This window comes from Mus caroli, chromosome 7, assembly GCF_900094665.2.
Source record: "Mus caroli chromosome 7, CAROLI_EIJ_v1.1, whole genome shotgun sequence".
Taxonomy (NCBI): Eukaryota; Metazoa; Chordata; class Mammalia; order Rodentia; family Muridae; genus Mus; species Mus caroli.
In genome coordinates this window covers 70,053,355-70,075,210 of record NC_034576.1, presented here as the reverse complement: position 1 = coordinate 70,075,210, position 21,856 = coordinate 70,053,355, and the positions used below count along the sequence as shown (strand labels likewise).

The 21,856-nt window shown below is 40.0% G+C and overlaps 1 protein-coding gene across 5 annotated transcripts in view; it reads left to right on the top strand.

The window, feature by feature from the left end:
* The first annotated feature begins 729 nt into the window (after positions 1-729).
* Mef2a (myocyte enhancer factor 2A) overlaps positions 730-21,856 on the top strand; it is a 123,027-nt gene continuing 101,900 nt past the window's right edge. For 4 of the 5 annotated variants that reach the window (XM_021166331.2, XM_021166334.2, XM_021166332.2 and 1 more), the window contains exon 1: positions 730-997. The gene's annotated coding sequence lies outside the window, so the exon portion shown is untranslated. The remainder of the gene's footprint in view (positions 998-21,856) is intronic. The other variant, XM_021166333.2, reaches the window with a different exon arrangement.

Here is a 21,856-nt window from a genome sequence, read left to right as displayed (position 1 = left end):
TGAGTACTAAGTGAGATACAGTTTACTACTAATCCATACTAGCTAGTATTAGTAGCCCAAATAGGCAGGTTGCCTCATTCTCAAGGTGTCTCTGCTTCCCAAGCCCCTGCTGGGATTGAGTGGCCAGGGACAGCATCCAACTGCTGGCCCGGCGGGGGTGACCCAGCAGCTGTCCAGGCCTGGACACAGGTGTGGCCCTGACCACAGTGAGGGCGTGGCGAGCCGAGGTCTGGGCAGGCCCGGCGCGCACGAGGGCGGGGAGCTGGCCTAGGTCCGGAGCACCGCACAGGGCGTCTGGGCCGTCCCGCGGGTCGGGCCTCTCGGCTGTGGTCGCGGACCAAGCGCGGGGACCGGTCACGCGCCGCGTCACCGGAGCCGTGGGCCCGGGCTGGACCAGGAGGCGGCGGGGGCGCGACGCCGCCGGCCCGCCACGCCCAGGCCCTCATCAAGTGACCAGTATCCCTTCCAGGAGAACACGGTCCTTCAGAGAGGGAAGCGCGCTCCAGGCTGTAGCCCCGGCGCCAAGCAGCCGTCATCTCCTTCCTGTGCCGGGTGATCTGTCGCCTCACCCACCCGGAAAAACATAGTCCGCCCCTCATGTCCTTGTGCCACAGCGCTAGCTGTTGAGAAGGCGCGGCTCTCTCTGACTAGTCCCTCGTCTTGTCCATGACAAACCCTTCAGGACCCACCGAGAGCAGAAATATACCCTAAAAGGAGAGCCCGGGAGAGAAGAAAGAGAGGAAGCCGAGAGGAAGGGAGAGGGGAGGCCCGCGGAGGGACACCAAGACGTCCTCGCAGTGCGCACGCGCGCTGCGAAGAACGAGTTCCGGTCTGGCCGAGGCCTGACTCCTAAAAATAGCCCCGGTGTGGGGATCCGTGCGCGGATGTCCCGGCGAGTCCCGGGCTGAAGGAGGCGGCTCCGGGCGGCGCGGAGTGCTGTGGCGGGCCGGGCCGGGGCTGCGGCGTGTGCGCGCCCGCCGGCTGTAGCGGAGACTCGGTGAGGGGCCGCGGGCGGCGGGGATGTGGCGGCGGCTGGGAAGGGGGTCGGGCCGCGCTGGGAGTGGGGGGCACTACCACGGAGGGGCTGCGAGGCCGAGGAGGGGTTGCCCGCGGGGCTTCGGGCGCCGGGGCGAGGCTGGGCGTGGGGCGGCGGGGCCGTCGGGAGAGCGGAGGGGCGCGGCCCCGTGCGGTGGGGGCGGGGTGCCCCGGGGCGAGCCCGGGGGGCTGCGGGCGCGGCGGCGGGGGCCCGCGGGGGGACTGTCGCGAGCCGCCTCCCTGAGCGCGCCACCTCTGGGGCCCCCCGCCGCGCCGCCCGGCTCCTCCCTGAAAGTTGACGGAGTTCCCAGGGGGCCGCGGAGCCACTCGGTCCATTCCTCCAGCGTCGCGGATCTCGGGGTCTCCCCGCTCCGTAGACCGCCAGTGCGGGGGGCGTCCGGCCCTGTGGTCGCACTTAAAGTTCCCCCACTTCTGCTTCGGGGGGAAGGTTGGTTCGCTGGGGCGGGAGGTAGGGGTCTGAACTCTCCCGCGGGGATATCGGCGTTAGGTTGTGTGTCTGGAGCTGGCCCGGGCGGTGGCCGGGTTCGAGCACCTGCGGGTGCGGGGGAAAAAGGTCTTGGGAGTCGGGGCTGCAGAAGAGACCCCCTCCTTGCAATCGGGTAGATCCCGCCGTAGGTCTCAGGGTGAGATGGAAACTTTGCCTTTGGGTTCGATGTCATCTGTTTTTGGGCAGTTGAGGATTAAAGATCAGTGATATTGCAGACAAGTTTGGGAAAGGTGAGCATTTTCTGAATTAGCATTTCCCCCCTCCCCCTGGGAGAGTGTAACTATCAAATTCTTGCTCACTCAGACCTTAAATAGGTCCCTGAGCTCTGAAGCCCCTGTCATCACGATCCAGAAGGGAACGGAGTGTAGACTGAATACACCGTCGCGCTAACCTGTATGTTTACTGTGAAATTGGGATTCCAGAAATTGAAATTAGAAAGACCTGCTGCGATGTGTTGACAACTGTATACATATTTTAAAGCTAATATTGTATAACAGTTTTCAAGTTTGTAGCGCAGCGCATCGTGTTTCTCTTATGTCTTTCTTGAAACATCCATTACTGTATGACAGTGAGGTTCTGTAAAGCAGTAATTAGGTGTATATTACACAAGAGTACTTTCCCTTTAAGAATCCAGCTGCGTTGTTTTGGCAACTGCTAAGTAGTCTAGTTGTCAGTTTTAAAATCTATGTTACCTTGGCAGTACTTGGACAGTCTGAGGAAAAGGTAAACAAAGTTGTGTGTGTGTGTGTGTGTGTGTTTTAAAACATACTAAAATGACATTTCTTTTCCTGTGAATTTAGGAAATGAGGATGAAGTAACAATGCTTTTATGACATTTGTATATACACTTTAGTTTTGTTTTTGTGTATTTTTGGAGATCTCTATTTTGTCTTGTAAACGGCAACTTTTAGGGAGACATGTTCCCTTAGAGATGACTTAAATTATAGTAAATGTAATATTACACAAATGGAATGTTTACTGGGACATATCTGTATGTTGTATAAGACAATACAATTAGTATTTGTTGTCTATTAATTGAGTTGGAATTACTTTTACTTTAATTCTTGTTGCAAAAGTTGAGAGGATAATATTAAAATCATGAAAGCACTTTGAAAAGCTTAAACGGGCTATTTGCTTGCTTACAGACTATATATTAATAATTCTTGTTTTAAGAAGGTTTCCTGAGATAGTCATGTATTAAAACAGTGTTTGTGAAGAATGGTGATCTCTAAATTCAACTGTACTTACCCATTTCCTTCAGTCCATACTGTTGCTACACATAAGACCCTAGTCTTTCATGAAGGTAAAATTGCACTTAACTCATCCTATAAGATTTTAAATTGAAGAACTAGTGATCAGAGAAAGGAATAGCTTTCTGAGGCTTAAAAATGATTGTAATGTCAGCATGTTGAATTATGCCTTGAGAATAATTTAATTCTCTATATAGTTTTTATGTTTTCACAACAGGTAAATAACAAAGGGCTTTTTGTTTTATTTTTTTGTTTTGGTTTTGGTAAATGTAATTGGAAATAAAGTTTTTTAAATGTTGAGTTGTTTCAAATGCTGATTCTGTTGTTTTTTTGTTTTTTTCTTTACAGCTTTATAGTGAAGGTGAAGTTTGCTAGTGTAGTTAAATCTTAGCAGATTGTCTTCTGATTTGGGAGGGTCTACAATCAGATTTGTTTTGGGGAAGTAGCATGCTTGTCAGTCTGTTTGGGAAACCCTCAGTTTTCCTCTTGCATCTTTTAGTCTGGTAAGAAGAGGATTTCATTGTAACACTTAGTGATGAAATCATGGATTTTCTGAGGCATTTAAATTTCAAACATTGTGTCTTATAACATACTCCCCCTATAAAGATAGATAAGCTCAAGGTTCATAGAGATGTTACAAAGTCTAGTGCCAAGCTTTTTAACACTGAAGGGGCAATGAGAATACTGCTTTGTGTATTGAAGATGATCACTATTGCCTTTCCCCAGGATTAAAAAGGTTTGTAAATGGGGTCTTTATAAATTGAGATGTGATTTTTTTTCCAGTTTTAAGTAGTTAAAGAAGAGTAAATAGGGAAATTGAATGAAGTTTTAAGATAGATAATATGAAAGGATTCTGATTTGCAAACCTTGAAGAAAGATTGTTTGATTTTTTTTTTTTTAGTCAGATCTTGATTTTAGATGCTAACCTTACTACTGACAAAATGAAATAACATTGATAAAATGGAAAAGAGTTGTGACACCTGTCCCATGGCAGTAGAATTTAAATGAGATGAGTTCAGAGCTCACTGCTGAGCCTTGATGTACAAGAGAGCATGTTACCCCGACTGCTCCTTCCTTCCTGCTTCCATGGGTCTTTCCCATAACTGTCTTGTATGTAAGCTAGCGTGAGAATGCTCTGTGTCACAAAGGACTTGGTCCTGGAGAATGCTCATGTGTGGATTTGGATAAACTATGCCAGTGCCAATGTCAGTTTACACTCAGATCGTCCGTACAGTGTTCACTGGACTGGTTTACTTTAGGTTTTTGATCTGCAATTGTGACTTGCTTCTCGTCTCAGTCTCCCCTAATTTTGTTTTAAGTTAGATTTGAATATAAGTAATTTTCTAATTCTTCAGTGAATTACATCTTGTCTTAGTTGTGAGAGCTCTTTTCAGCATGTGGTCTTTAGCGTCTGAAACCAGAAAAAAAGTGTTTGTTCAACCTACCTGAAATAAATATACTTAAAATAGCTTTTCATTAGTAAGTAACCTATACATTTTTCAGTCTTCATTTGCCTGGTCTGTGAAGCTAAATGACTTCATCTATATTTATTTTATCTGTGTACCAGTGATAAGTGCACCCTCTTCCAGTTTACGATAATTAAATAGTGTAAGCTCATTTGTTAATTAGAAAGTATTACATTACAGCATAAGATCTGTACTGGCATTATTTAATAGATACTTTTATATTAATTTTTATAGATTTTAGCAGTATTTGTATTAACTGAACCTAATTGATAAATATCACATTTAATTTAATGTAGGGTGTCTTAATGGTAACTGAAGATAAAATCACAAGTATCTAAATTTAAAACATTAGGATGGAATACCATTGTTTATATAATGTTGTATAGTAGTAGATAATTTACAAACACTAACACTTGGTGTTATTCTTGGTTTACTCTTATTTTACATATTTGCATACATGTTTGTATATGCACCACAAGCGTGCTGCTGATGACTGTGGCAGAGAGCACTTTTCTAACATTGGTGAAAATCAGACATTAATCACTTTTCTAGCAAATACCAGTCAAGGCATACCTTTCAATCAGGTGTTCTATACCACAGCCACATCCAGCCTTCAAAGCATGCACATCTTTTAATGGCTGTTTCAAATTAATGTTAGTTTTCTTTTCTAAGCAGAAATACAGACTTTGTAGATTAAAAAGAACCTGTAAAAGTTTGATGCTTTGAGGAATGTTTTCAGTAATGGATGGTGAGTTTGTGTTATAGGAGCTGATCTTTTCCCTTGTTTTGTGATCAGCAGTGTGCATATGCAGTTGTGGTTTGGGTTAGTTTGAGATATGACTCTTTGAGCAAAGACTTACTTTCTATTTGACCTATTAAGATAGCTTGCAATGTGCACTTACTGAAAACAAGTTACTCTGTCTGGCATTGCATAATGTTGTATTTGCCTGTTTCACCTTTGGTCCTTACTCCCAGAAGTTTATCTACTATGTAAGATTGGAATGTATTTCTAAATTTCAGAATATGCAAGTTCTCTCTTTTTAAAAATTTATTTTATGTGTACTTTGGCTGCGTAATTATGTATAACACATGTATCCTCAAAGGTTGAAGAGGGTGTTGGATCCTCTGGAATTGGTGTTAAGGATGATTGTAGGCCACCATGTGGATGCTGCGGATAGGAACAGTTCCCCTCTACAAGAGCAGTGAGTACATTTAATGACAGAACCATTGCTACACTTGTATGCCAGTTGTTTAAAACCAAAAACAAACAAAAACTTAGAAGGTGTGTGAAAGATCAGTAGAGGGCTGTAAGGCAAGGTTAAGAGATTGCCTTTTAAAATCAGAAGGTTAAGTGAAAATAAGCAGTCTACTTAGTCCTCTGTATGTTTGAGGCTCATTCATTGTGTAAAGTATGAAACATAACATCGACTACATAGAGTTGAGAGGATTCAGTAAGATGTGTGAGTATAGTAGAATGACTGATTTTATAGCATGCAGCACTGTTACTTTTCTGCTACTGTGGCTGCAGTTGTTAGTCAATGACTTACCTAATAAGATCCTTCCATCAGACTTTCCAGACACACCGCAGCCATTAACCTTTGGTTTCTCTGCCTTAGCCTAGACAAGCTGTGTGCTCTTCACTGAAATAGCCATGTGTTTTCAAGGTGATGACTCCTACCTACTAACTTTCTAGCTTAGAGTTCTCTTGAGCTTGCTGTCTACTTAGACATCCATTTAGAATCTTAAACATAATGTAGCTGAAAAAGAGCCAGATTTTCCTACCCGTTATTCATTATTTCTTTTTCCCTTTTCCTCCTCTTCCTCCTCCTTATCTCTTCTACCTCTTTCTTCCACCATCTTGTATTTCTATTGGTCTTCTCTATTTTAGTACATTACTTCATTCAAGCCAGAAATATAATATTCTTGTTCATTCTCAAATCTAATTCACCCACAAGTCCTGTTCTTCACAATTTATTTTCATCACATATTTTAGTCTCATTGACTTTTCAGTCTAAGTTACAGTCTTTTATGTAATTTACTCCAGTAGCCTCCTGTGAGCTCTCCCACCACCTTCACACCTGCTCCCTCATTTTTGAGACAAACTGAGACTGGTCTTGAACTTGCTGTGTCTCAGAGGATGACCTTGAGTTCCTGATCCTCCAGGTTTCATCCCTCAAGTGCTTGGAACTCAGGGTGGAATTTGGAGGCAGGAACTGACATAGAAACCACGGAGGAACGTTGCTTACTGTCTTGCTGTCCATGGCTTGCTCAGCCTGCTTTTTTGTTTGCTTATCTTTTTGTTTTTTTGAGACATGGTTTCTCTGTGAAATAGCCTTGGGTCTCCTGGAACTTGCTCTGTAGATCAGTTTGGCCTCGAACTCACAGAGATCCTCCTGCATCTGCTTCCTGAGTGATGGGATAAAAGCCGTGTGCCTGCCCTCCCTCCCTGTCTGTCTGTCTGTCTTTCTTTCTTTCTTTCTTTCTTTCTTTCTTTCTTTCTTTCTTTAATTTTTAATATCTTTTTATTACGTATTTTCCTCAGTTACATTTCCAATGCTATCCCAAAAGTCCCCCATACCCTCCCCCCCACTTCCCTATCCTCCCATTCCCATTTTTTTGGCCCTGGCGTTCCCCTGTACTGTGGCATATAAAGTTTGCCTATCCAATGGGCCTCTCTTTCCAGTGATGGCCGACTAGGCCATCTTTTGATACATATGCAGCTAGAGACAAGAGCTCCGGGGTACTGGTTAGTTCATCATGTTGTTCCCCCTATAGGGTTGCAGATCCCTTTAGCTCCTTGGGTACTTTATCTAGCTCCTCCATTGGGGACCCTGTGATCCATCCAATAGCTGACTGTGAGCATCCACTTCTGTGTTTGCTAGACCCCGGAATAGTCTCACAAGAGACAGCTATATCAGGGTCCTTTCAGCAAAATCTTGCTAGTGTATGCAATGGTGTCAGTTTGGAAGCTGATTACTGGATGGATCCCCAGATATGGCAGTCTCTAGATGGTCCATCCTTTCGCCACAGCTCCAAACTTTGTCTCTGTAACTCCTTCCATGGGTGTTTTGTTCCCAATTCTAAGGAGGGGCACCGTGTCCACACTCTGGTCTTCATTCTTCTTGAGTTTCATGTGTTTAGCAGATTCTTTCTTTCTTTCTTTCTTTCTTTCTTTCTTTCTTTCTTTCTTTCTTTCTTTCGTCTATCTAATGTCTTTCTTTTTTTTTCCCCCAATTTTTATTAGGTATTTACTTCATTTACATTTCAAATGCTATCCCGAAAGTCCCCTATACCCTCTCCCCCCCCCCCACCTCCCCTACCCACCCACTCCCACTTCTTGGCCCTGGTGTTTCCCCTGTACTGGGGCATATAAAGTTTGCAAGACCCCTTCAGCTTCTTGGGTACTTTCTCTAGCTCTTCCACTGGGGGCCCTGTGTTCCATCCAATAGCTGACTGTGAGCATCCACTTCTGTGTTTGCAGACACTGGCATAGTCTCACAAGAGACAGCTATATCAGGGTCCTTTCAGCAAAATCTTGCTGGCATATGCAATAGTGTCTATGTTTGGTGGCTGATTATAGGATGGACCCCCGGATGGGGCAGTCTCTGGATGGTCCATCCTTTTGTCTCAGGTCCAAACTTTGTCTCTGTAACTCCTTCCATGGGTGTTATGTCTTTCAAATGAATGTCTGCTTTGTGTGCACGTATACCTGCATGTCAGGATTAGATCTCTTTATAGATGGTTGTGAGCCACCATGTTGATGGAAATTGAAATCAGGACCTTTAAAAGAACAGCCAGTGTTGATTGTGTGCACATATACCTGCATGACAAGATCAGATCTCTTTATAGATGGTCATGAGCCACCATGTGGTTGCTGGGGATTGAACTCAGGATTGCTAAAAGAACAGCCAGTACTCTGTAACTGCTGAGCCATCTTGCCAGCCCTTCCGCCCCGGCACCTTCAGCCTGCTTTCTTATACAACATTGGAACTCTTGTCCATGAGTGGCAACACCTGTAGTAGACTGGGCCTTCCTACATTAACCATTAATCAAGAAAATAGTTCACAGATTTGCCCATAGGACAATCTGATGGAGGCATTTTCTCAATTGAAAGTCTTTTCAGTGTCAAATTTGACTCTCCCCCACCCCACCAAATACACAACGAGGACACTTATACATGGATTATTTCCTTTAAAACATGTTTAAATTTGCATAGTTTGATTTGTTCAGTTATCTCTATATTTGTGGTCTTTCTCCATTATCTGACTATGAACTCCACAAAGGAAGATAGGTCTTGTCAGTCATTAACAGTTCACTGCCTGCACTTGGAAGATGCTGACTATTGGAATGAGTGTTTCTGTATCTTTGTTCACTTTTTTTTCTCCAGTGATGGAAATGTTCCCTTGCTCATAGACTTACTGAACTCCTTATCCTTTAAGTACTAGCTCAAATGTTATCTTGTCCAGTTTTAATCGCTCTTGATGAATTTTCCCTCCTGTTCTTGTATGCTTTCCAAAGCCCTGGATACATACATTGTTTGCAGACTAAATCTCACTTTGGGGTATTGTAACTGATGCTACTCTCTTCTGCTAGATCACTTATGGTCTGTGTCCACCATCCTATTGAAAAAAAGTGAATTCTGAGGAAATGTTGAAGTGGAATTTGGTTACTCTAATAACTGAAATAACCAGCAACCCATTTTCTCAACTCACATTAAATTTTTTTTCTTTCTAGTTCATAAACTTTAACATGCATTTTCTGTAAGAATTAGCATATTTTATCAGCATTATAAAGGAATTTGAGAGCTTATGGGGAATTAATGACATTTCCTGGGAATCAGTTTGCCTTCTCATAGGTTAATGGTAGTCCTGCTATCTAAAGGCTGTATTTATTTCTGTCTTGAAATAATAATCTTATTGTTCTTTACTAATAAACATTCTTTCTGCTCCCATTCCCTTCATTTTATCCGGCTAATTTTGCATGCTGTTTCAGAAAGACTCCAGTTTATCACAGCATCCAAGAAATGTACTGCCAGTTTACCTGTATTGTTAATGAAAAATTTGAAACTAGTGGCCAAATTCCTAGGAACCTACTGGTCATTTGTAATAGTGAAAATCATTCCACATGCTGAACAGTTGACTTAGAAGTGGGCTTTTGGAAACCGGGTTTCTACTTTAGCATACTGTTTGTTTTGATATTAAAGACCTCTTGTTAATGCTGATAGATTTAATTTGATGACATTAATTATGAAAGGGAGTGAAGAAGCTAGTAGTTAAGGTTATTTTTTTTCTTTCAGATATGACTTACTTTCTCAAATGTAAAATTTTAGTATTGACAGAAGACTTAGAAAATGATTTTGGGAAACATTCCAGCTTTGAGAAAGTAAAAGAGTGACACAGTGACCTCCGTCCACCTCTCACCTATGTTGATAAGCTGTCAACATTTGCCACCTTTGCTTGGTCACTTTCTTTTTTGTCACTCTTAGTGTTTGCAAAGTGACCACAGAGTCTAGAAACATTATTACTTTATTTACAGTTTGAAGCTCACTGACTACATCTTCTGGTGGATTCCAGGGAATGTATGTTTGTTTGGTTAAGATCAGAAACACAGCTAAGAGCAAACATATAGTAATGGCTAGAAATGTACATTGCTAACAAGGAAATCATGTAAGAATCATATGTCATTAACATAGTGTTCTGTGCCGTCAGGAACCGGCTCTGTAGCTCTCCTTTTCCTCTTCTCTCTTTGCCCTCCCCCTTTGTTCTCTCCTCTTGTTTGCATTCTTTTTACTATTAAGTTGTTTGAGAGTAGCTTATGCCCCCTGTGATCCTTTCCTCCTGAACGCTTCATCCAGTGCCTCTTCATAACTGGACACGCTCTTCCATACCCACCGTATGGTGGCTGGAAGACAGTTAATCTTGATAGTATTTCATACAATTCATTTTTAAATAGTCTCCAGTTGTGCCATTAATATTTTTAATAACATTTTTGTCTTCTGATGTGTTGCATGTAGTTGTCAATAGCTCTTGTATTGTTTAAATCTGAAACAGTTCTTCAACCATTTTTGGTCTTTCCTGAACAATAGTGTTAAAGAAGTATGGCCTTTATTTTGGTAGGATTGTCTGTCAGTTAAGATTTGTTCTTTTGCATCTTCATAATTACATTCAGGTAATGTCCTTCTGGCATAATCTCATGTTAAGTGATGGCACGTGCTTCTGGAGGTAGCTTGCTGCCAGTCTGATGATGCTGGTGCTGTTGACTTGGATTGCTTATTGGAAATTTTACCTGCCAGTTTTTTCTATTGTAAAAGATGCCACTGCCTCCTTTGTTGTTGTTGAAGCATCTGTTTCAGTTTACCCCAAAATGTTCAGGTAATGGTTATGGTGTCCTTGAGGAATCTTGCTTGAGTCAGGCACACATATAGTGATTGCAAATGGTGTTTTTCTACCCACCCCCCTTTTTAGTGGGTACATTATTTAGTGGGTACTCCATTCTGTTGTAAGAGGATTTTCTTTCTTAGCTGTTTCATTGATATCAACCAATATGAATTCATGGGTTCTTTTTTTAATCATATGGGTTATTTATTCTCTGTTATTGTTCTTAACTCATTTTGAAAAATGTTTCTAACTAACCCACATTAGGTCAGTTTAACTCTTTGGCTTAACTCATTGTTTGTTTGTTTGTTTGTTTGTTTTGATTGCATCCTTATTTTGTGGACAATAAGATAGTCTGGCTAATCTTAACAATTTTCTTGGTGCTACTTTAGAATGCCATAACATGATTTTTTTTATTAAAAATTATCTTATGTATATGAGTTTCATCTGCATGTATATCTTTGCATTGCTTGAGTGCCTGGTGCCCAGAGTCCAGAAGAGAACCTTGGATTCCCTGGAACTGAAATTACAGACAATTGTACCAGGGCCTCTGATAGAGCAGCCAGTGCTGAGCCATCTCTTCAGCAGCACCTCTCCTCCCTCCCTTTAAGTATAAAGAAACCAAGAACTGGGCAGTAGATAGTGTGTGCTATTTGTATTGTTTTAGAGCCTTTTTAACTTGTCAAGCTAAGAAATGTTGGTTTATGTTGGTAGATTGTAATTTGTCTTTACATTCCCAAAACTTGGAAGAAGTCCCCCTTTCCACCATCAAAACCAGGAGCTTGTACATACCAGACCTACTGTCAATAAATAAAGCTAAATATCCAGCCTTTTTCAATGTTAACAATCTCAGGCAGTGCGTGATTCTTTGCACCTGATTCTTCAGTGGTTGTCCTTATTTTCCAATTTGTGTTAATGGGAGTAGGAATCCTATTTCACAAGTCTTTATATGCTCGATGAGTGTGTTTTATAATACTTTGAACATGTGTTTATAGTATATAATATCCAAATGATTCAGTGTTGTCTCTCATATCAAATTTAATTCTCTGTTTGTTATATTTTAATTTTGTGGAATCTGTTTCTTTAAGTGCATTGCTAATTTATGTATTTTGTTTTTAACTTTATTATAGAATAAATGATAAACTAAAAATTTTCACTTTTAAATATCTAATTGTGATTAAAATATGCAATCAGTGAACATCAATACGTAATCTTGACATTGGTGGTTTATAATGTTTTGTTCTTTACCAAATGGTAATTTTTGTGGGCATCATTTTAATTATAAAATGAGGTGACATTTAAAACTTTTATTAATTTTGTCACATATTGTATACCTAATTAACATTTTTTATGGAAGTAAAATTGAGTGCCAAATATTTGGGGCAAAGAATATTTGCTCTTGAGTTAGGAATCATAAAGATAGACTTTTTTTTTCTAACTACTTTGATACTTTGGTTTTTAGTACCTTGTTTGTTTCATTGGGTGAAGTGCTGGGAAATACGTGTGAACAAGGCTTGGCTTTCTTAGTTGGCTTGAGAGTGTTGGAGATAATGTGTTTGTAATTCACTTTGGTTGCTTGATTTTGAGGTGTTTAATGCATGAAGTATGGAATACTGTAGACACACATATAAGGAGCAGTTAGTCAAGTTTCAGTGAAGCCCAGAATATTTAGCCTCAAGGAACTGATAACTGAATTGAAGCCTAATTAATACATCTTCAGCCCAACTCCTGCTCCTAAGGCTGAGGGAACATCTAAGAAGAGTGGGCAGCAAGTTTGTAAGAGTCCAAGGAGCAGGAATTCCACTGTGTCATTGTGTCTCCAAGAAGTAACAGGGAAGGTAACCCTGTGAGACCTTAGCAACACGGCTGTCTAAACAAGACCCAAAGAAGTACAAAACCAATAGACGTGCTTAACACGGAAGGGGGAAATTTCAAAAGGCCCCACCCATTATGAATAAATAAATAAGTAAAGTTAGACCATCTTTCAAGAAAAACAAAACAAAAAATGTGAGGGGCAGGAGCTTAGATTGCTTTAAAGAAACAAAGTGGAAGTGGAAAAGAGGTCATGTGCAAATAGTAATGGAAGATCAGGTTACATAGGGGCCAGATTATGGAAAACCTCAAACTTTGTTAAGTAAGATATTTGTCTTTTATCCAGTGAAAATCGAAACATCTTGAGCTTGAGAAGAAATTAGTCAAAAGGGTAATTAACGCTTGTGGAACTGGCCTAGAGCTCTATATAGCAGTATGTGGAAAGCTCTAGTCCCAGCATTGGAGGGTGGGGGTGATCGTAACATGAAGTAATGGCTTTCTATCAGGAGGTATGTTTTGTATCTGGAGTATATAATGCTAGTGTCTTATTACTGATGTTAATCTGCTTCCTTAATTAAGGAGGTGTCTGCTGTCTTCTCTGTGAAGTCAGAGTTTTTCCTCTTTTATAATTGATATATATATCTTCAGGGAGAATTTTTTTTTTTTTTGAGGATCTGCTAGTTTCTGGTGGTATCTCTTTACACTCTCATCCATTTATTTTAGCATCTATCACTANGACTGAGAACAAGCACTGTTTACCACTGTAGAATTTACCTAGTGGTGATTTTGTAGTTTCTTTGACCGTTAACCATTTAACCGACAGTCTTCTGTAATGAAGAGGCAGGTGCTCCTTTTCCTTCACTTCCTTGTTGATTCATTTTTATCAGTAAAGACTCAAAGATGTCCATGTTATTTTGTAGGTCATAGTTGATGTCACTGTAGATCATGTTGCTCACATTGTTCTGGTTTGACCACTAGAAAGCTCCTCCCTTGCTCCTGTGTCCTTCTGATCTGTCCCCTATCCTTTTTGAACCTTTCTTACAAGAAACTCCAAGTTCATTCTTTCTGTCTGTCTGTCCATCGGCCTGTCCATCCTTTCATACATCCGTATGTCCATCTATCTGTACATACATACATCTCCTCATCTCAACTCTAGAACCATCTTTTCCAGAGAGCCTTGACTTCTCGTTTTAGAGGATGGCATTAACCTAGATCATGCCAGACAGTGTTGTGCACACTTTCACCCTGGTAGCAGAAACAGGTGCATCTCTGAGTTTGAGGCCATTCTGGTCTACAGACGACAGTCAGGGCTGTTACATAGAGAAACCCTGCCTCAAAAAGAAAAACAACAACTACAAAAAGATGTGTGGTGAACTGTTGTATCTCTGTTGAATCAGAGAGATCTTGCTGTTTGTGTTGTATTTCTGTAATAATTTGTATCTTTCCTGTTTTCAGCCTAAATTCAGCTATTGCCTTTATTTCTTTGTGTATTTTATCTATTTGTTTTTAATTTTAGAGTTAAATTGTTTGTGAAGTAGTGGTTTAATCACTTCTTCCTTCTCTGAGGTGATGTTTTGGGCTGAGAAGGTATTCCCCATTTGATATATATCAATTTCTGTTTTCTCTTCTTTTCTGGACTTTAAAATTTTTCATGTTTTGAAGGAGTATACAGTGCTCATACTCATAGGTTAATAATTTCCTCTACTGTCAGTGTGGACTGTTTTGTTCCTTTTAAGTAATTATTATTTTTTGTCTGCTGTAATGGTTGGAGAAGGGTTAAAGAATCTCAGCTTTATGATTCTCTTTTTTCTTTTACAACCATACATTTTCCCATTGTCTACTTTGTTTTATTATACAACTGCCAATGATATTTTTCCCCTACTTTTTGCCCTGTTTCTCTGGGACCTGGGTTTCAGAGTTTCCTTTTACATGGCACCTAGGTTACTTAAGTTACTCTTGTTTCTTCACAACACCAGGATTTTTGAATTCTTCCTTATGTGTTGTAATCTGCCCAGACACTCTTCAGTGCTTAGAGATTTGGAGTGGCTTTTGTGTTTCTGATGTTCTTTCAGAATGGCCCTCAGGCTCCTTTGCTAGCCTCTTCTCTACAGAGCCTTGTGTTAGCAGTGTGTAGCAGCTCCAGGAATCAAGTGCAAGGTTTTGGTTATCCAGCTTCATTCACAGAGGTTCTGCAGGAACCTCATTCTTTGTCTTCAGGTTATAGTGTGTGGTTTTCCTTTCCAGTAAAACAGTTAAGTGAAATATTTTAGAGCTACACTGCCACCATTGCACTCTGAAGTCTTTACTTCAAGTAGGGGATCCATTGACTTAATCTGTCAGTTGCTTTAGAGCTTTTAGTTAGGGATGAGCTAGCTAGAGGCTCTAGAATGTTTTGGAGTAGAAATAAACAAATGAACACTAAATATTCTTGCCTCTTTCTCATAGCATGTGCATACTAGTTCTGGATTACTGTTAGAATCATCATGTTTTTTTTCCTGAAAAGCAATGTTGTTAATTTACAGGCTTACATCCTTTAATATAAATTGAGAATACCTTGCTTTTACTAAAATGTGAGTTATAGGGCTTACTCTATTCAGCCAAGGGTTCCCCATGGTACTTTTTATTCTGATAGCAATCTTTCCTGTGGTATTTTCTCAAAAGGTAACTTTTGATGTTAATCCTTGAAAATGAAGTTATACTGTTCCTTCCACCTTTTTTTTGTTTGTTTCAGTTTTATGGTCTTGAGCATTGTATGTTGTTTCCCAATTTATAGCATGAATTAAAACCTTTTGTTGTAATGACTATTTAAGAGTTCTTCACCTGGCTTTTGAATACTATTTAAAGGTAATCAATATGTATTCCTAGATACTGGCCATTGGAACTTCATAGCTTTCATTTCTTTTTATAGTCTCTGTAAGTATTAAGCAGGCTTCATGGCTATGCACTGAACAGGCATTCTTGTGAGCTGTGCTCACCATTTCTTGTACAGTTTGGGCACATTCTTTGTGGACTGTGTGGACATGTGATGCATGGAGTAGACTCCAGCTCCAGTGCCTGGTGCCAGATCCGTGTTACTGGAAAAGGCATGTCTCGGATTTACTTCGTCCTTATTGCCCACTTGCCAAGATCAATACTTTTTATTGAGGCCCTGCCCCAAACTTCTTTTATTTTGGCTAAAATCTGAAGCTCCTCAAGGTAACTTGTTTTGATTTTGTTTCCTAACCCCATCTCCTTTTATGCTTTCTATTCTTTACCCTTTATATGTTAATTTAGAATAGAAACATATATGATGCAGTTCTTTGCTACTAGGAGGTGTAGTGGTTTGGTTGGGCAGGATAACTTGTATTAATAATCATGATTTATTGATAAATGTCATGTGATTCTTAGACATAGTGATGGGCCACAGAGTTCAGGAAGGAGGGATGAGCAGGTGATGGGGCTTCATGATGCATGGTGTCTGAGCTGGAGAGAAACTGTTCTAAAAATTAAACATGTATAAAGGCATTTTATATATAGAGATTTTTAGTAAAAGACTCAGAATTGAAAGAGTAAAGAGTCAGAAGAGCATAGAGTACAAGTTTTGACTAGAATGGAGGACTTTTCAGAAATAGAACAGCCTAAGGAAGTCAAAGCTTGAGACCAGACTGTAGGTCTCACAAAGGCCTGAATATTGAATATTGTATTTTGTTCTTATGGTGAAGAAATTGAATTAGAAGTGGTGAGTCTTCTTTAATATGCTCATAATTAATAAAGACACTAATGCTTGTCCTTTTATATCAGTAGAGCTTTGTTAATGAATCAGTGTTTAGGGCTACTTTTTATACAGTATAGTGCTAGGCTCAGTTTTTGTTTGATAGAAATAGATACATGTATCATGGGAGTAGAAGACATAGGCAAGAACCCTTTTTTTCATTCTTCCCTCTATTCTACTGTCTTCTTGATCTCTTTTCCTAGACCACACCTTATTAGGTAGTCTTTTCTTTAATTTTTCCAATGATTCTCAGAGATGAGTGGCTTTCATGATAAGTAAATTGTGCATCATGAGTGTTCTTTGTTGGTAGCCCAAACTTTTGAAAGTTTTAAATGCAATCAAATAATATGTACTCTTCTGGGGGCTAATTACCTGCATCGCATCTCTACTGTGTTGGACCATATTCATAATTCTGGTATTTATTGAGGTCACAGACTTGTAAAAGTACCTGCTTTCTCCTACATTCATTGGACTTCTTTTCTGATTTATCCATGTTTATTGTCTAGAAGTTATATGTTCCATTTTGTGTAGGCTGTGTTTTCTACATTCACTTTTAATGGCTATTTTAGTTTCAAGTTTGAAGCTGAATTATAAATAAAGCCTGAACATTTGAATGAACACAAGTCTTTATGCAGATATATGCTTTTGCTTTCATGGGAAAATACCAACAAGTATCGGATTTCTGGTCACACAACTGTTTTTCAGTATAATTGTGTGGATTTATCATCTTACCAACAGTCAGTGAAAGTTCTGGTTTCTGTCATTTTCACCAACATGTGTTGTCAGTCTTTAAAACTGAACCACTTTAATGAGTATGTCTGCATCATGCTATACTTAAAATTACATATCCTTAGTAATGATGCGTAACATTTTTCATTTATTTACTGGCTATTCATGTTTTTGGTGAAATGTCTCTTCACATTTTTTGCCTATTTTAAGCGGTTTCTTTGTGTTTTTATATAAGAGATCTTTATATTTTCATGATAGATTGGGTGTGGCACACACCTCCAATCCCAGTGTTCTGGAGATTGAGGTAGATGGATTGCCAATTCAGGGCACCCTTGGGCCACATGGTGAGACCCTATCACATAACAAACAAGAAAGTCAAATAAGAACAGTTCCTGATAAGAAGCCTTTTTTTTTTTTTTTTTGAGTTGTCTGTTTTATTATGGACTTAAAAGATTGCTTTCAAAGAGCAGGTTTGATTTTTGGTGTACTTTGTCGGTTTTTTCATTTAGGTACCTGATATTTGTATGCTATCTGACAAACCTATGCCTTTTAGCAGAATTTAAAGAAAAAAATTAAGGTGTGTGAAATATATACCCTTTTTATTTTAATTTATTTTTGTACACACACAAGCACACAGGCATGCATGCATGCGGCATGGCACGCGGCATATCAGTGGGCAACCTGCAGGAGTTGGTTCTCTCTTTCTACCTTATTGAACTCTTGTTGACAGGATTGGCAGCAAAGAGCCTTTACCTGATGACCATCACACTGTCCTCTAGTTAGTAGAATTTTTGTCCTGTGTTTATTTGGAAGTATCATTGTCTACCTCTTATGTATAAGCCTATGATTCATTTTGAGTGAATGTTTGTAAATGACAATATTGTTGTCTATGTGTTTGTCCAAGGATCATTTGTTACTGAGACTTTGACTTTCCTAGTACCTTTGTTGAATATCATGTACGTGTGTGCCTGTGTGTGTGTCTTGTGTGTGATTCTACATTTACTATTTTACACTGAATTGTGTGTGTGTGTGTGCTTAATTACAAAAGCATACTGTATTACATTGTCTTAAAGTCAGGTAGAGTGGGTCCACCTATCTTTGTTTATTCATAAAATTGTTTTAGTGGTTGTGTTGTTTTTAACTCGGACCCAGGAAATGGCAAAAGCACAGGAGAGGAAGGGTTTGTGTTTGGGTCAGGGTTTTTTTTTTTTTTGTTTTGTTTTGTTTTGTTTTGTTTTTTTGTTCCAGTGGTGTGGAAGGTGTGGCGGCCAGAGTGACTCTTTGCTATGGTGTTAAGAATATGAGACTGCTCGCCTACTTCTGGGGAAATCAGGAGAGAGATGGGGCAAGAAATGTGGCTATAAACCTCAAAGCCCAACCCCTCATTAAGCCTTACTTTTCCGATGTTCCACAACCTCCTGAAACAGCGCCACCAGCTGGGGGCTAAGTGTCAGAACACATGAGCCCGGGGAGGAGGGGTACTGCATCCACAGCACAGCATCTGTGTTACCACTTTTAAACTGCCATGCTGGTTGTTGAGACAAGGCTCTTTAGTCACCTTTAATGCCCTAAGCTCACGGAAATTCTCTTGCTGCCTCCCAAATGCTGTGATTAAAGGTGTGGACCACCATGTTCGCACCATGTCAGTTTTGGTTTCGTTTTGCTTTGTTTTGTTTTTCCCCCCCAGAGACAGGGTTTCTGGGTGTTGCCCTGGCTTTCCTGGAATTCACTCTGTAGATCATGCTGGTCTTGAACTCACAGAGATTCTCCTGTCTCTGCCTCCTGAGTGCTGGGATTATAGAGGCATGCATTACCTCTGTCCCACCCATGTCAATTTTTATAAGAACGTTCGTTTGTTGAGATTTTGATTGTAACTGTGTTGAGCCTTTGGTAATTTGGAGAGAATCAGTATTGTAACAGTTTTGAGAAATCAGATGAATGAGTGTGGCATCTCCATTACTTTAGAACTAATTTAATTACTTTTACTGTTTCTTAGTATTTACCATTGTTAGTCTTACACATATGTTGTTAAATTTATCTTTAGGGCTGGTGAGATGGCTCAGTGGGTAAGAGCACCCGATACCTCTTCCAAAGGTCCGAAGTTCAAATCCCAGCAACCATATGGTGGCTCACAACCATCCGTAATGAGATCTGATGCCCTCTTCTGGAGTGTGGGAAGACAGCTACAGTGTACTTACATATAATAAAAATAAATAAATCTTAAAAAAAAAAAGATGTAGACTTAAAAAAAAAAAAAAGCCGGGCATGGTAGCACACGCCTTTAATCCCAGCACTGGGAGGCAGAGGCAGGCGGATTTCAGAGTTCGAGGCCAGCCTGGTCTACAAAGTGAGTTCCAGGACAGCCTGGGCTATACAGAGAAACCCTGTCTCAAAAAACAAACAAACAAAAAATTATGGTTAAATATGGTTTTGAGCTCAAATAATGACATTTAAAAATTTCTAAATTTGGGCCTGCAAAGATGGCTGAGAGGGTTAAGAGCACACATTGGTTTTGTAGATAGTCCAAGTTTGGGTTCCCAGCATCCATACTGGGTGGCTATAGCCACTGGTAACTCCGGTGGCCTCTGGCCTTCACTGGCGCCTTTGCTTTCCTGCACAAGCCTACAGGCAGACACATACATAACATTAAAAATAATGAAATCTTAAACAGTTTTATAGGTACATAAATAATAAATGTAAATTATACAAAATTTTAAAAATTTAAATTTGTATTTGCCATTATTAATATATAAAAATGCAATTAGTTTAGGGCTTATGTCTTACTCTTGCAAGACTCACCTTTTAGCTTTAGTCACTTTATTATATTCTTTGAGCATTTTCTGTATATGTTGTCATGGTTGGTGTGTAGAGAAGGTATTTTACAGACTGGGTGTGTTTTCCTTGCACTAATTGCAGTGGTTAGAATACCCACAAAATGCTGACTAGAAAGACTAGTGGGCATCACTGCTTTTTGGCTAATCTTAGAGAGGGAGGTCCACCTGTACCGTCGAGGATGGCAAGGTGTATGTTTTCTGTAGGTGCTGAGATTGCCACTCCTCCCTTTAAGAGTGGCTGTTTTGTTAGCTTTCAATGCATTCACTAACATTAAGTGAATGGATAGTTTTCCTAGAATATTAATATAGTGACTTACATTTTTTTGACTATTGAACCAATCTTGTTTTCTTGAGACGAACCTCAGTTGTAGTATGTTCCCTTTTCATATATTGATAAGACACTGGTAATATTAGTGTATAGTTTCTTCTTCTTCTTTTTTGTTTTTCGAGACAGGGTTTCTCTTTATAGCTCTGGCTGTCCTGGAACTCACTTTGTAGACCAGGTTGGCCTCGAACTCAGAAATCTGCCTGCCTCTGCCTCCCGAGTGCTGGGATTAAAGGCGTGCGCCACCACGCCCGGCCCTTTGCTTCATTTTTATATGAAGGTTATTTAGGTTGGTCTTCAATAGATTAAAGAGCCATTTCTAATTTTTTCTTTTTCCTAAAAGAGATTGTATCATACTGACATGAAATCTGTAGGCATACATTTTTTACAACCTACTTTAATAAGCACTCAACCTCTCCTCTAGCCCAGCACCCGCAGAGGACGTGGGGGAAGTGGACCTGTTCAAAAACAGTTCTTTGGGGCAAGTTTGATGTTCTTTCTCAGAAGTTCAGACCCATAGCAAACATCAACCATGACTCAGCAGCTCCTTATACATTTATAGTCCTGTCTGTGGCTAATGTGCCAGGAGACATATGCACTTGATTATATTTTTTATGTAGTTGGATGTAGAGCACAGTTAATCCAAGTTGGATTATAGTACTAGTCAGGGGTTAGATATCTTTCTGTCTATTAATTTTCTGTTGTAAAGGGATTTTGAATCTTGAAGTATAATTGTGATTTACTTTCTGTTTGGTTTTGTAGTGCTTGTTTCATGCATGTTGTAACTTGCTACATAAACATTTATAATATTTTGTATCTTTGAAAAGACAACATTAAGTATTATGAACTGTCCTTTTATTCCTCATAGTCCATCTCCTGAAATCTCTTTCTCCAGTGGAAACCAGGTAGATGACCTAATTAAATTTATTTCTGATGCTCTAATCTACCCGGTGCAGACTCAGTCCTATTTAAGCCCTATGGAGATGCTTGCTGCAAGTTCGAGGTTCTGTGCTTTCTTGTGCATTCTCTCTGTCTCTCCGGCTCACTGTCTCTTTTCTTCCCTCCTTCCCCCCCACCCTTTTTTGTGAAAGGGTTTTTTCATGACAGAGCCCAGGTGTCCTTTGAACTTTGTAGACCAGGCTGACTGCCTGTCTCTGCCTACCCAGTGCTGAGATTAAGGGCATGCATCACCATGCCCAGCTCTGGTCTTTATTTCTGAATAACTGGCTATAAAGCATGGACTACCAAAGCCTCATCACAGGCTTGATTGATTTGCTAGAGTAGCTCATAGAATTCGGGATACTTTCTCTTTGTTTACCTGTTGTATGTTGAATATTTTATATCAAGTATTTCAGATTTTAGATTTTTAAAGATTTCATGATACTTTCATGAATTTAAGGAAATAAGATACCATTCTGAACATGGAAGTTAGTTCTGTTTGATGCATACCTTATATACAATTTTATATAATATTTGTGTATACCTATGCTATTAATTCAGCTAGTAGGAAGACTAGGTATTAATTCAACTAATAAGACTAGGTATGGAATTTTCTGCGTATGGAGTCAGGCCAGTACTCTGATTTTGAATATTTTAATTGGATGCTAATCTGTGAAGGGTATACTAAAGAATAATACAGAGAATACAATGAACTGCCAGAGAGAGGAGATGCAGAGACCAAATTCCTAGGCAAATGGATGGACCTGGAGGGCATCATCCTGAGTGAGGTAACCCAATCACAAAAGAACTCACATGATATGTACTCACTGATAA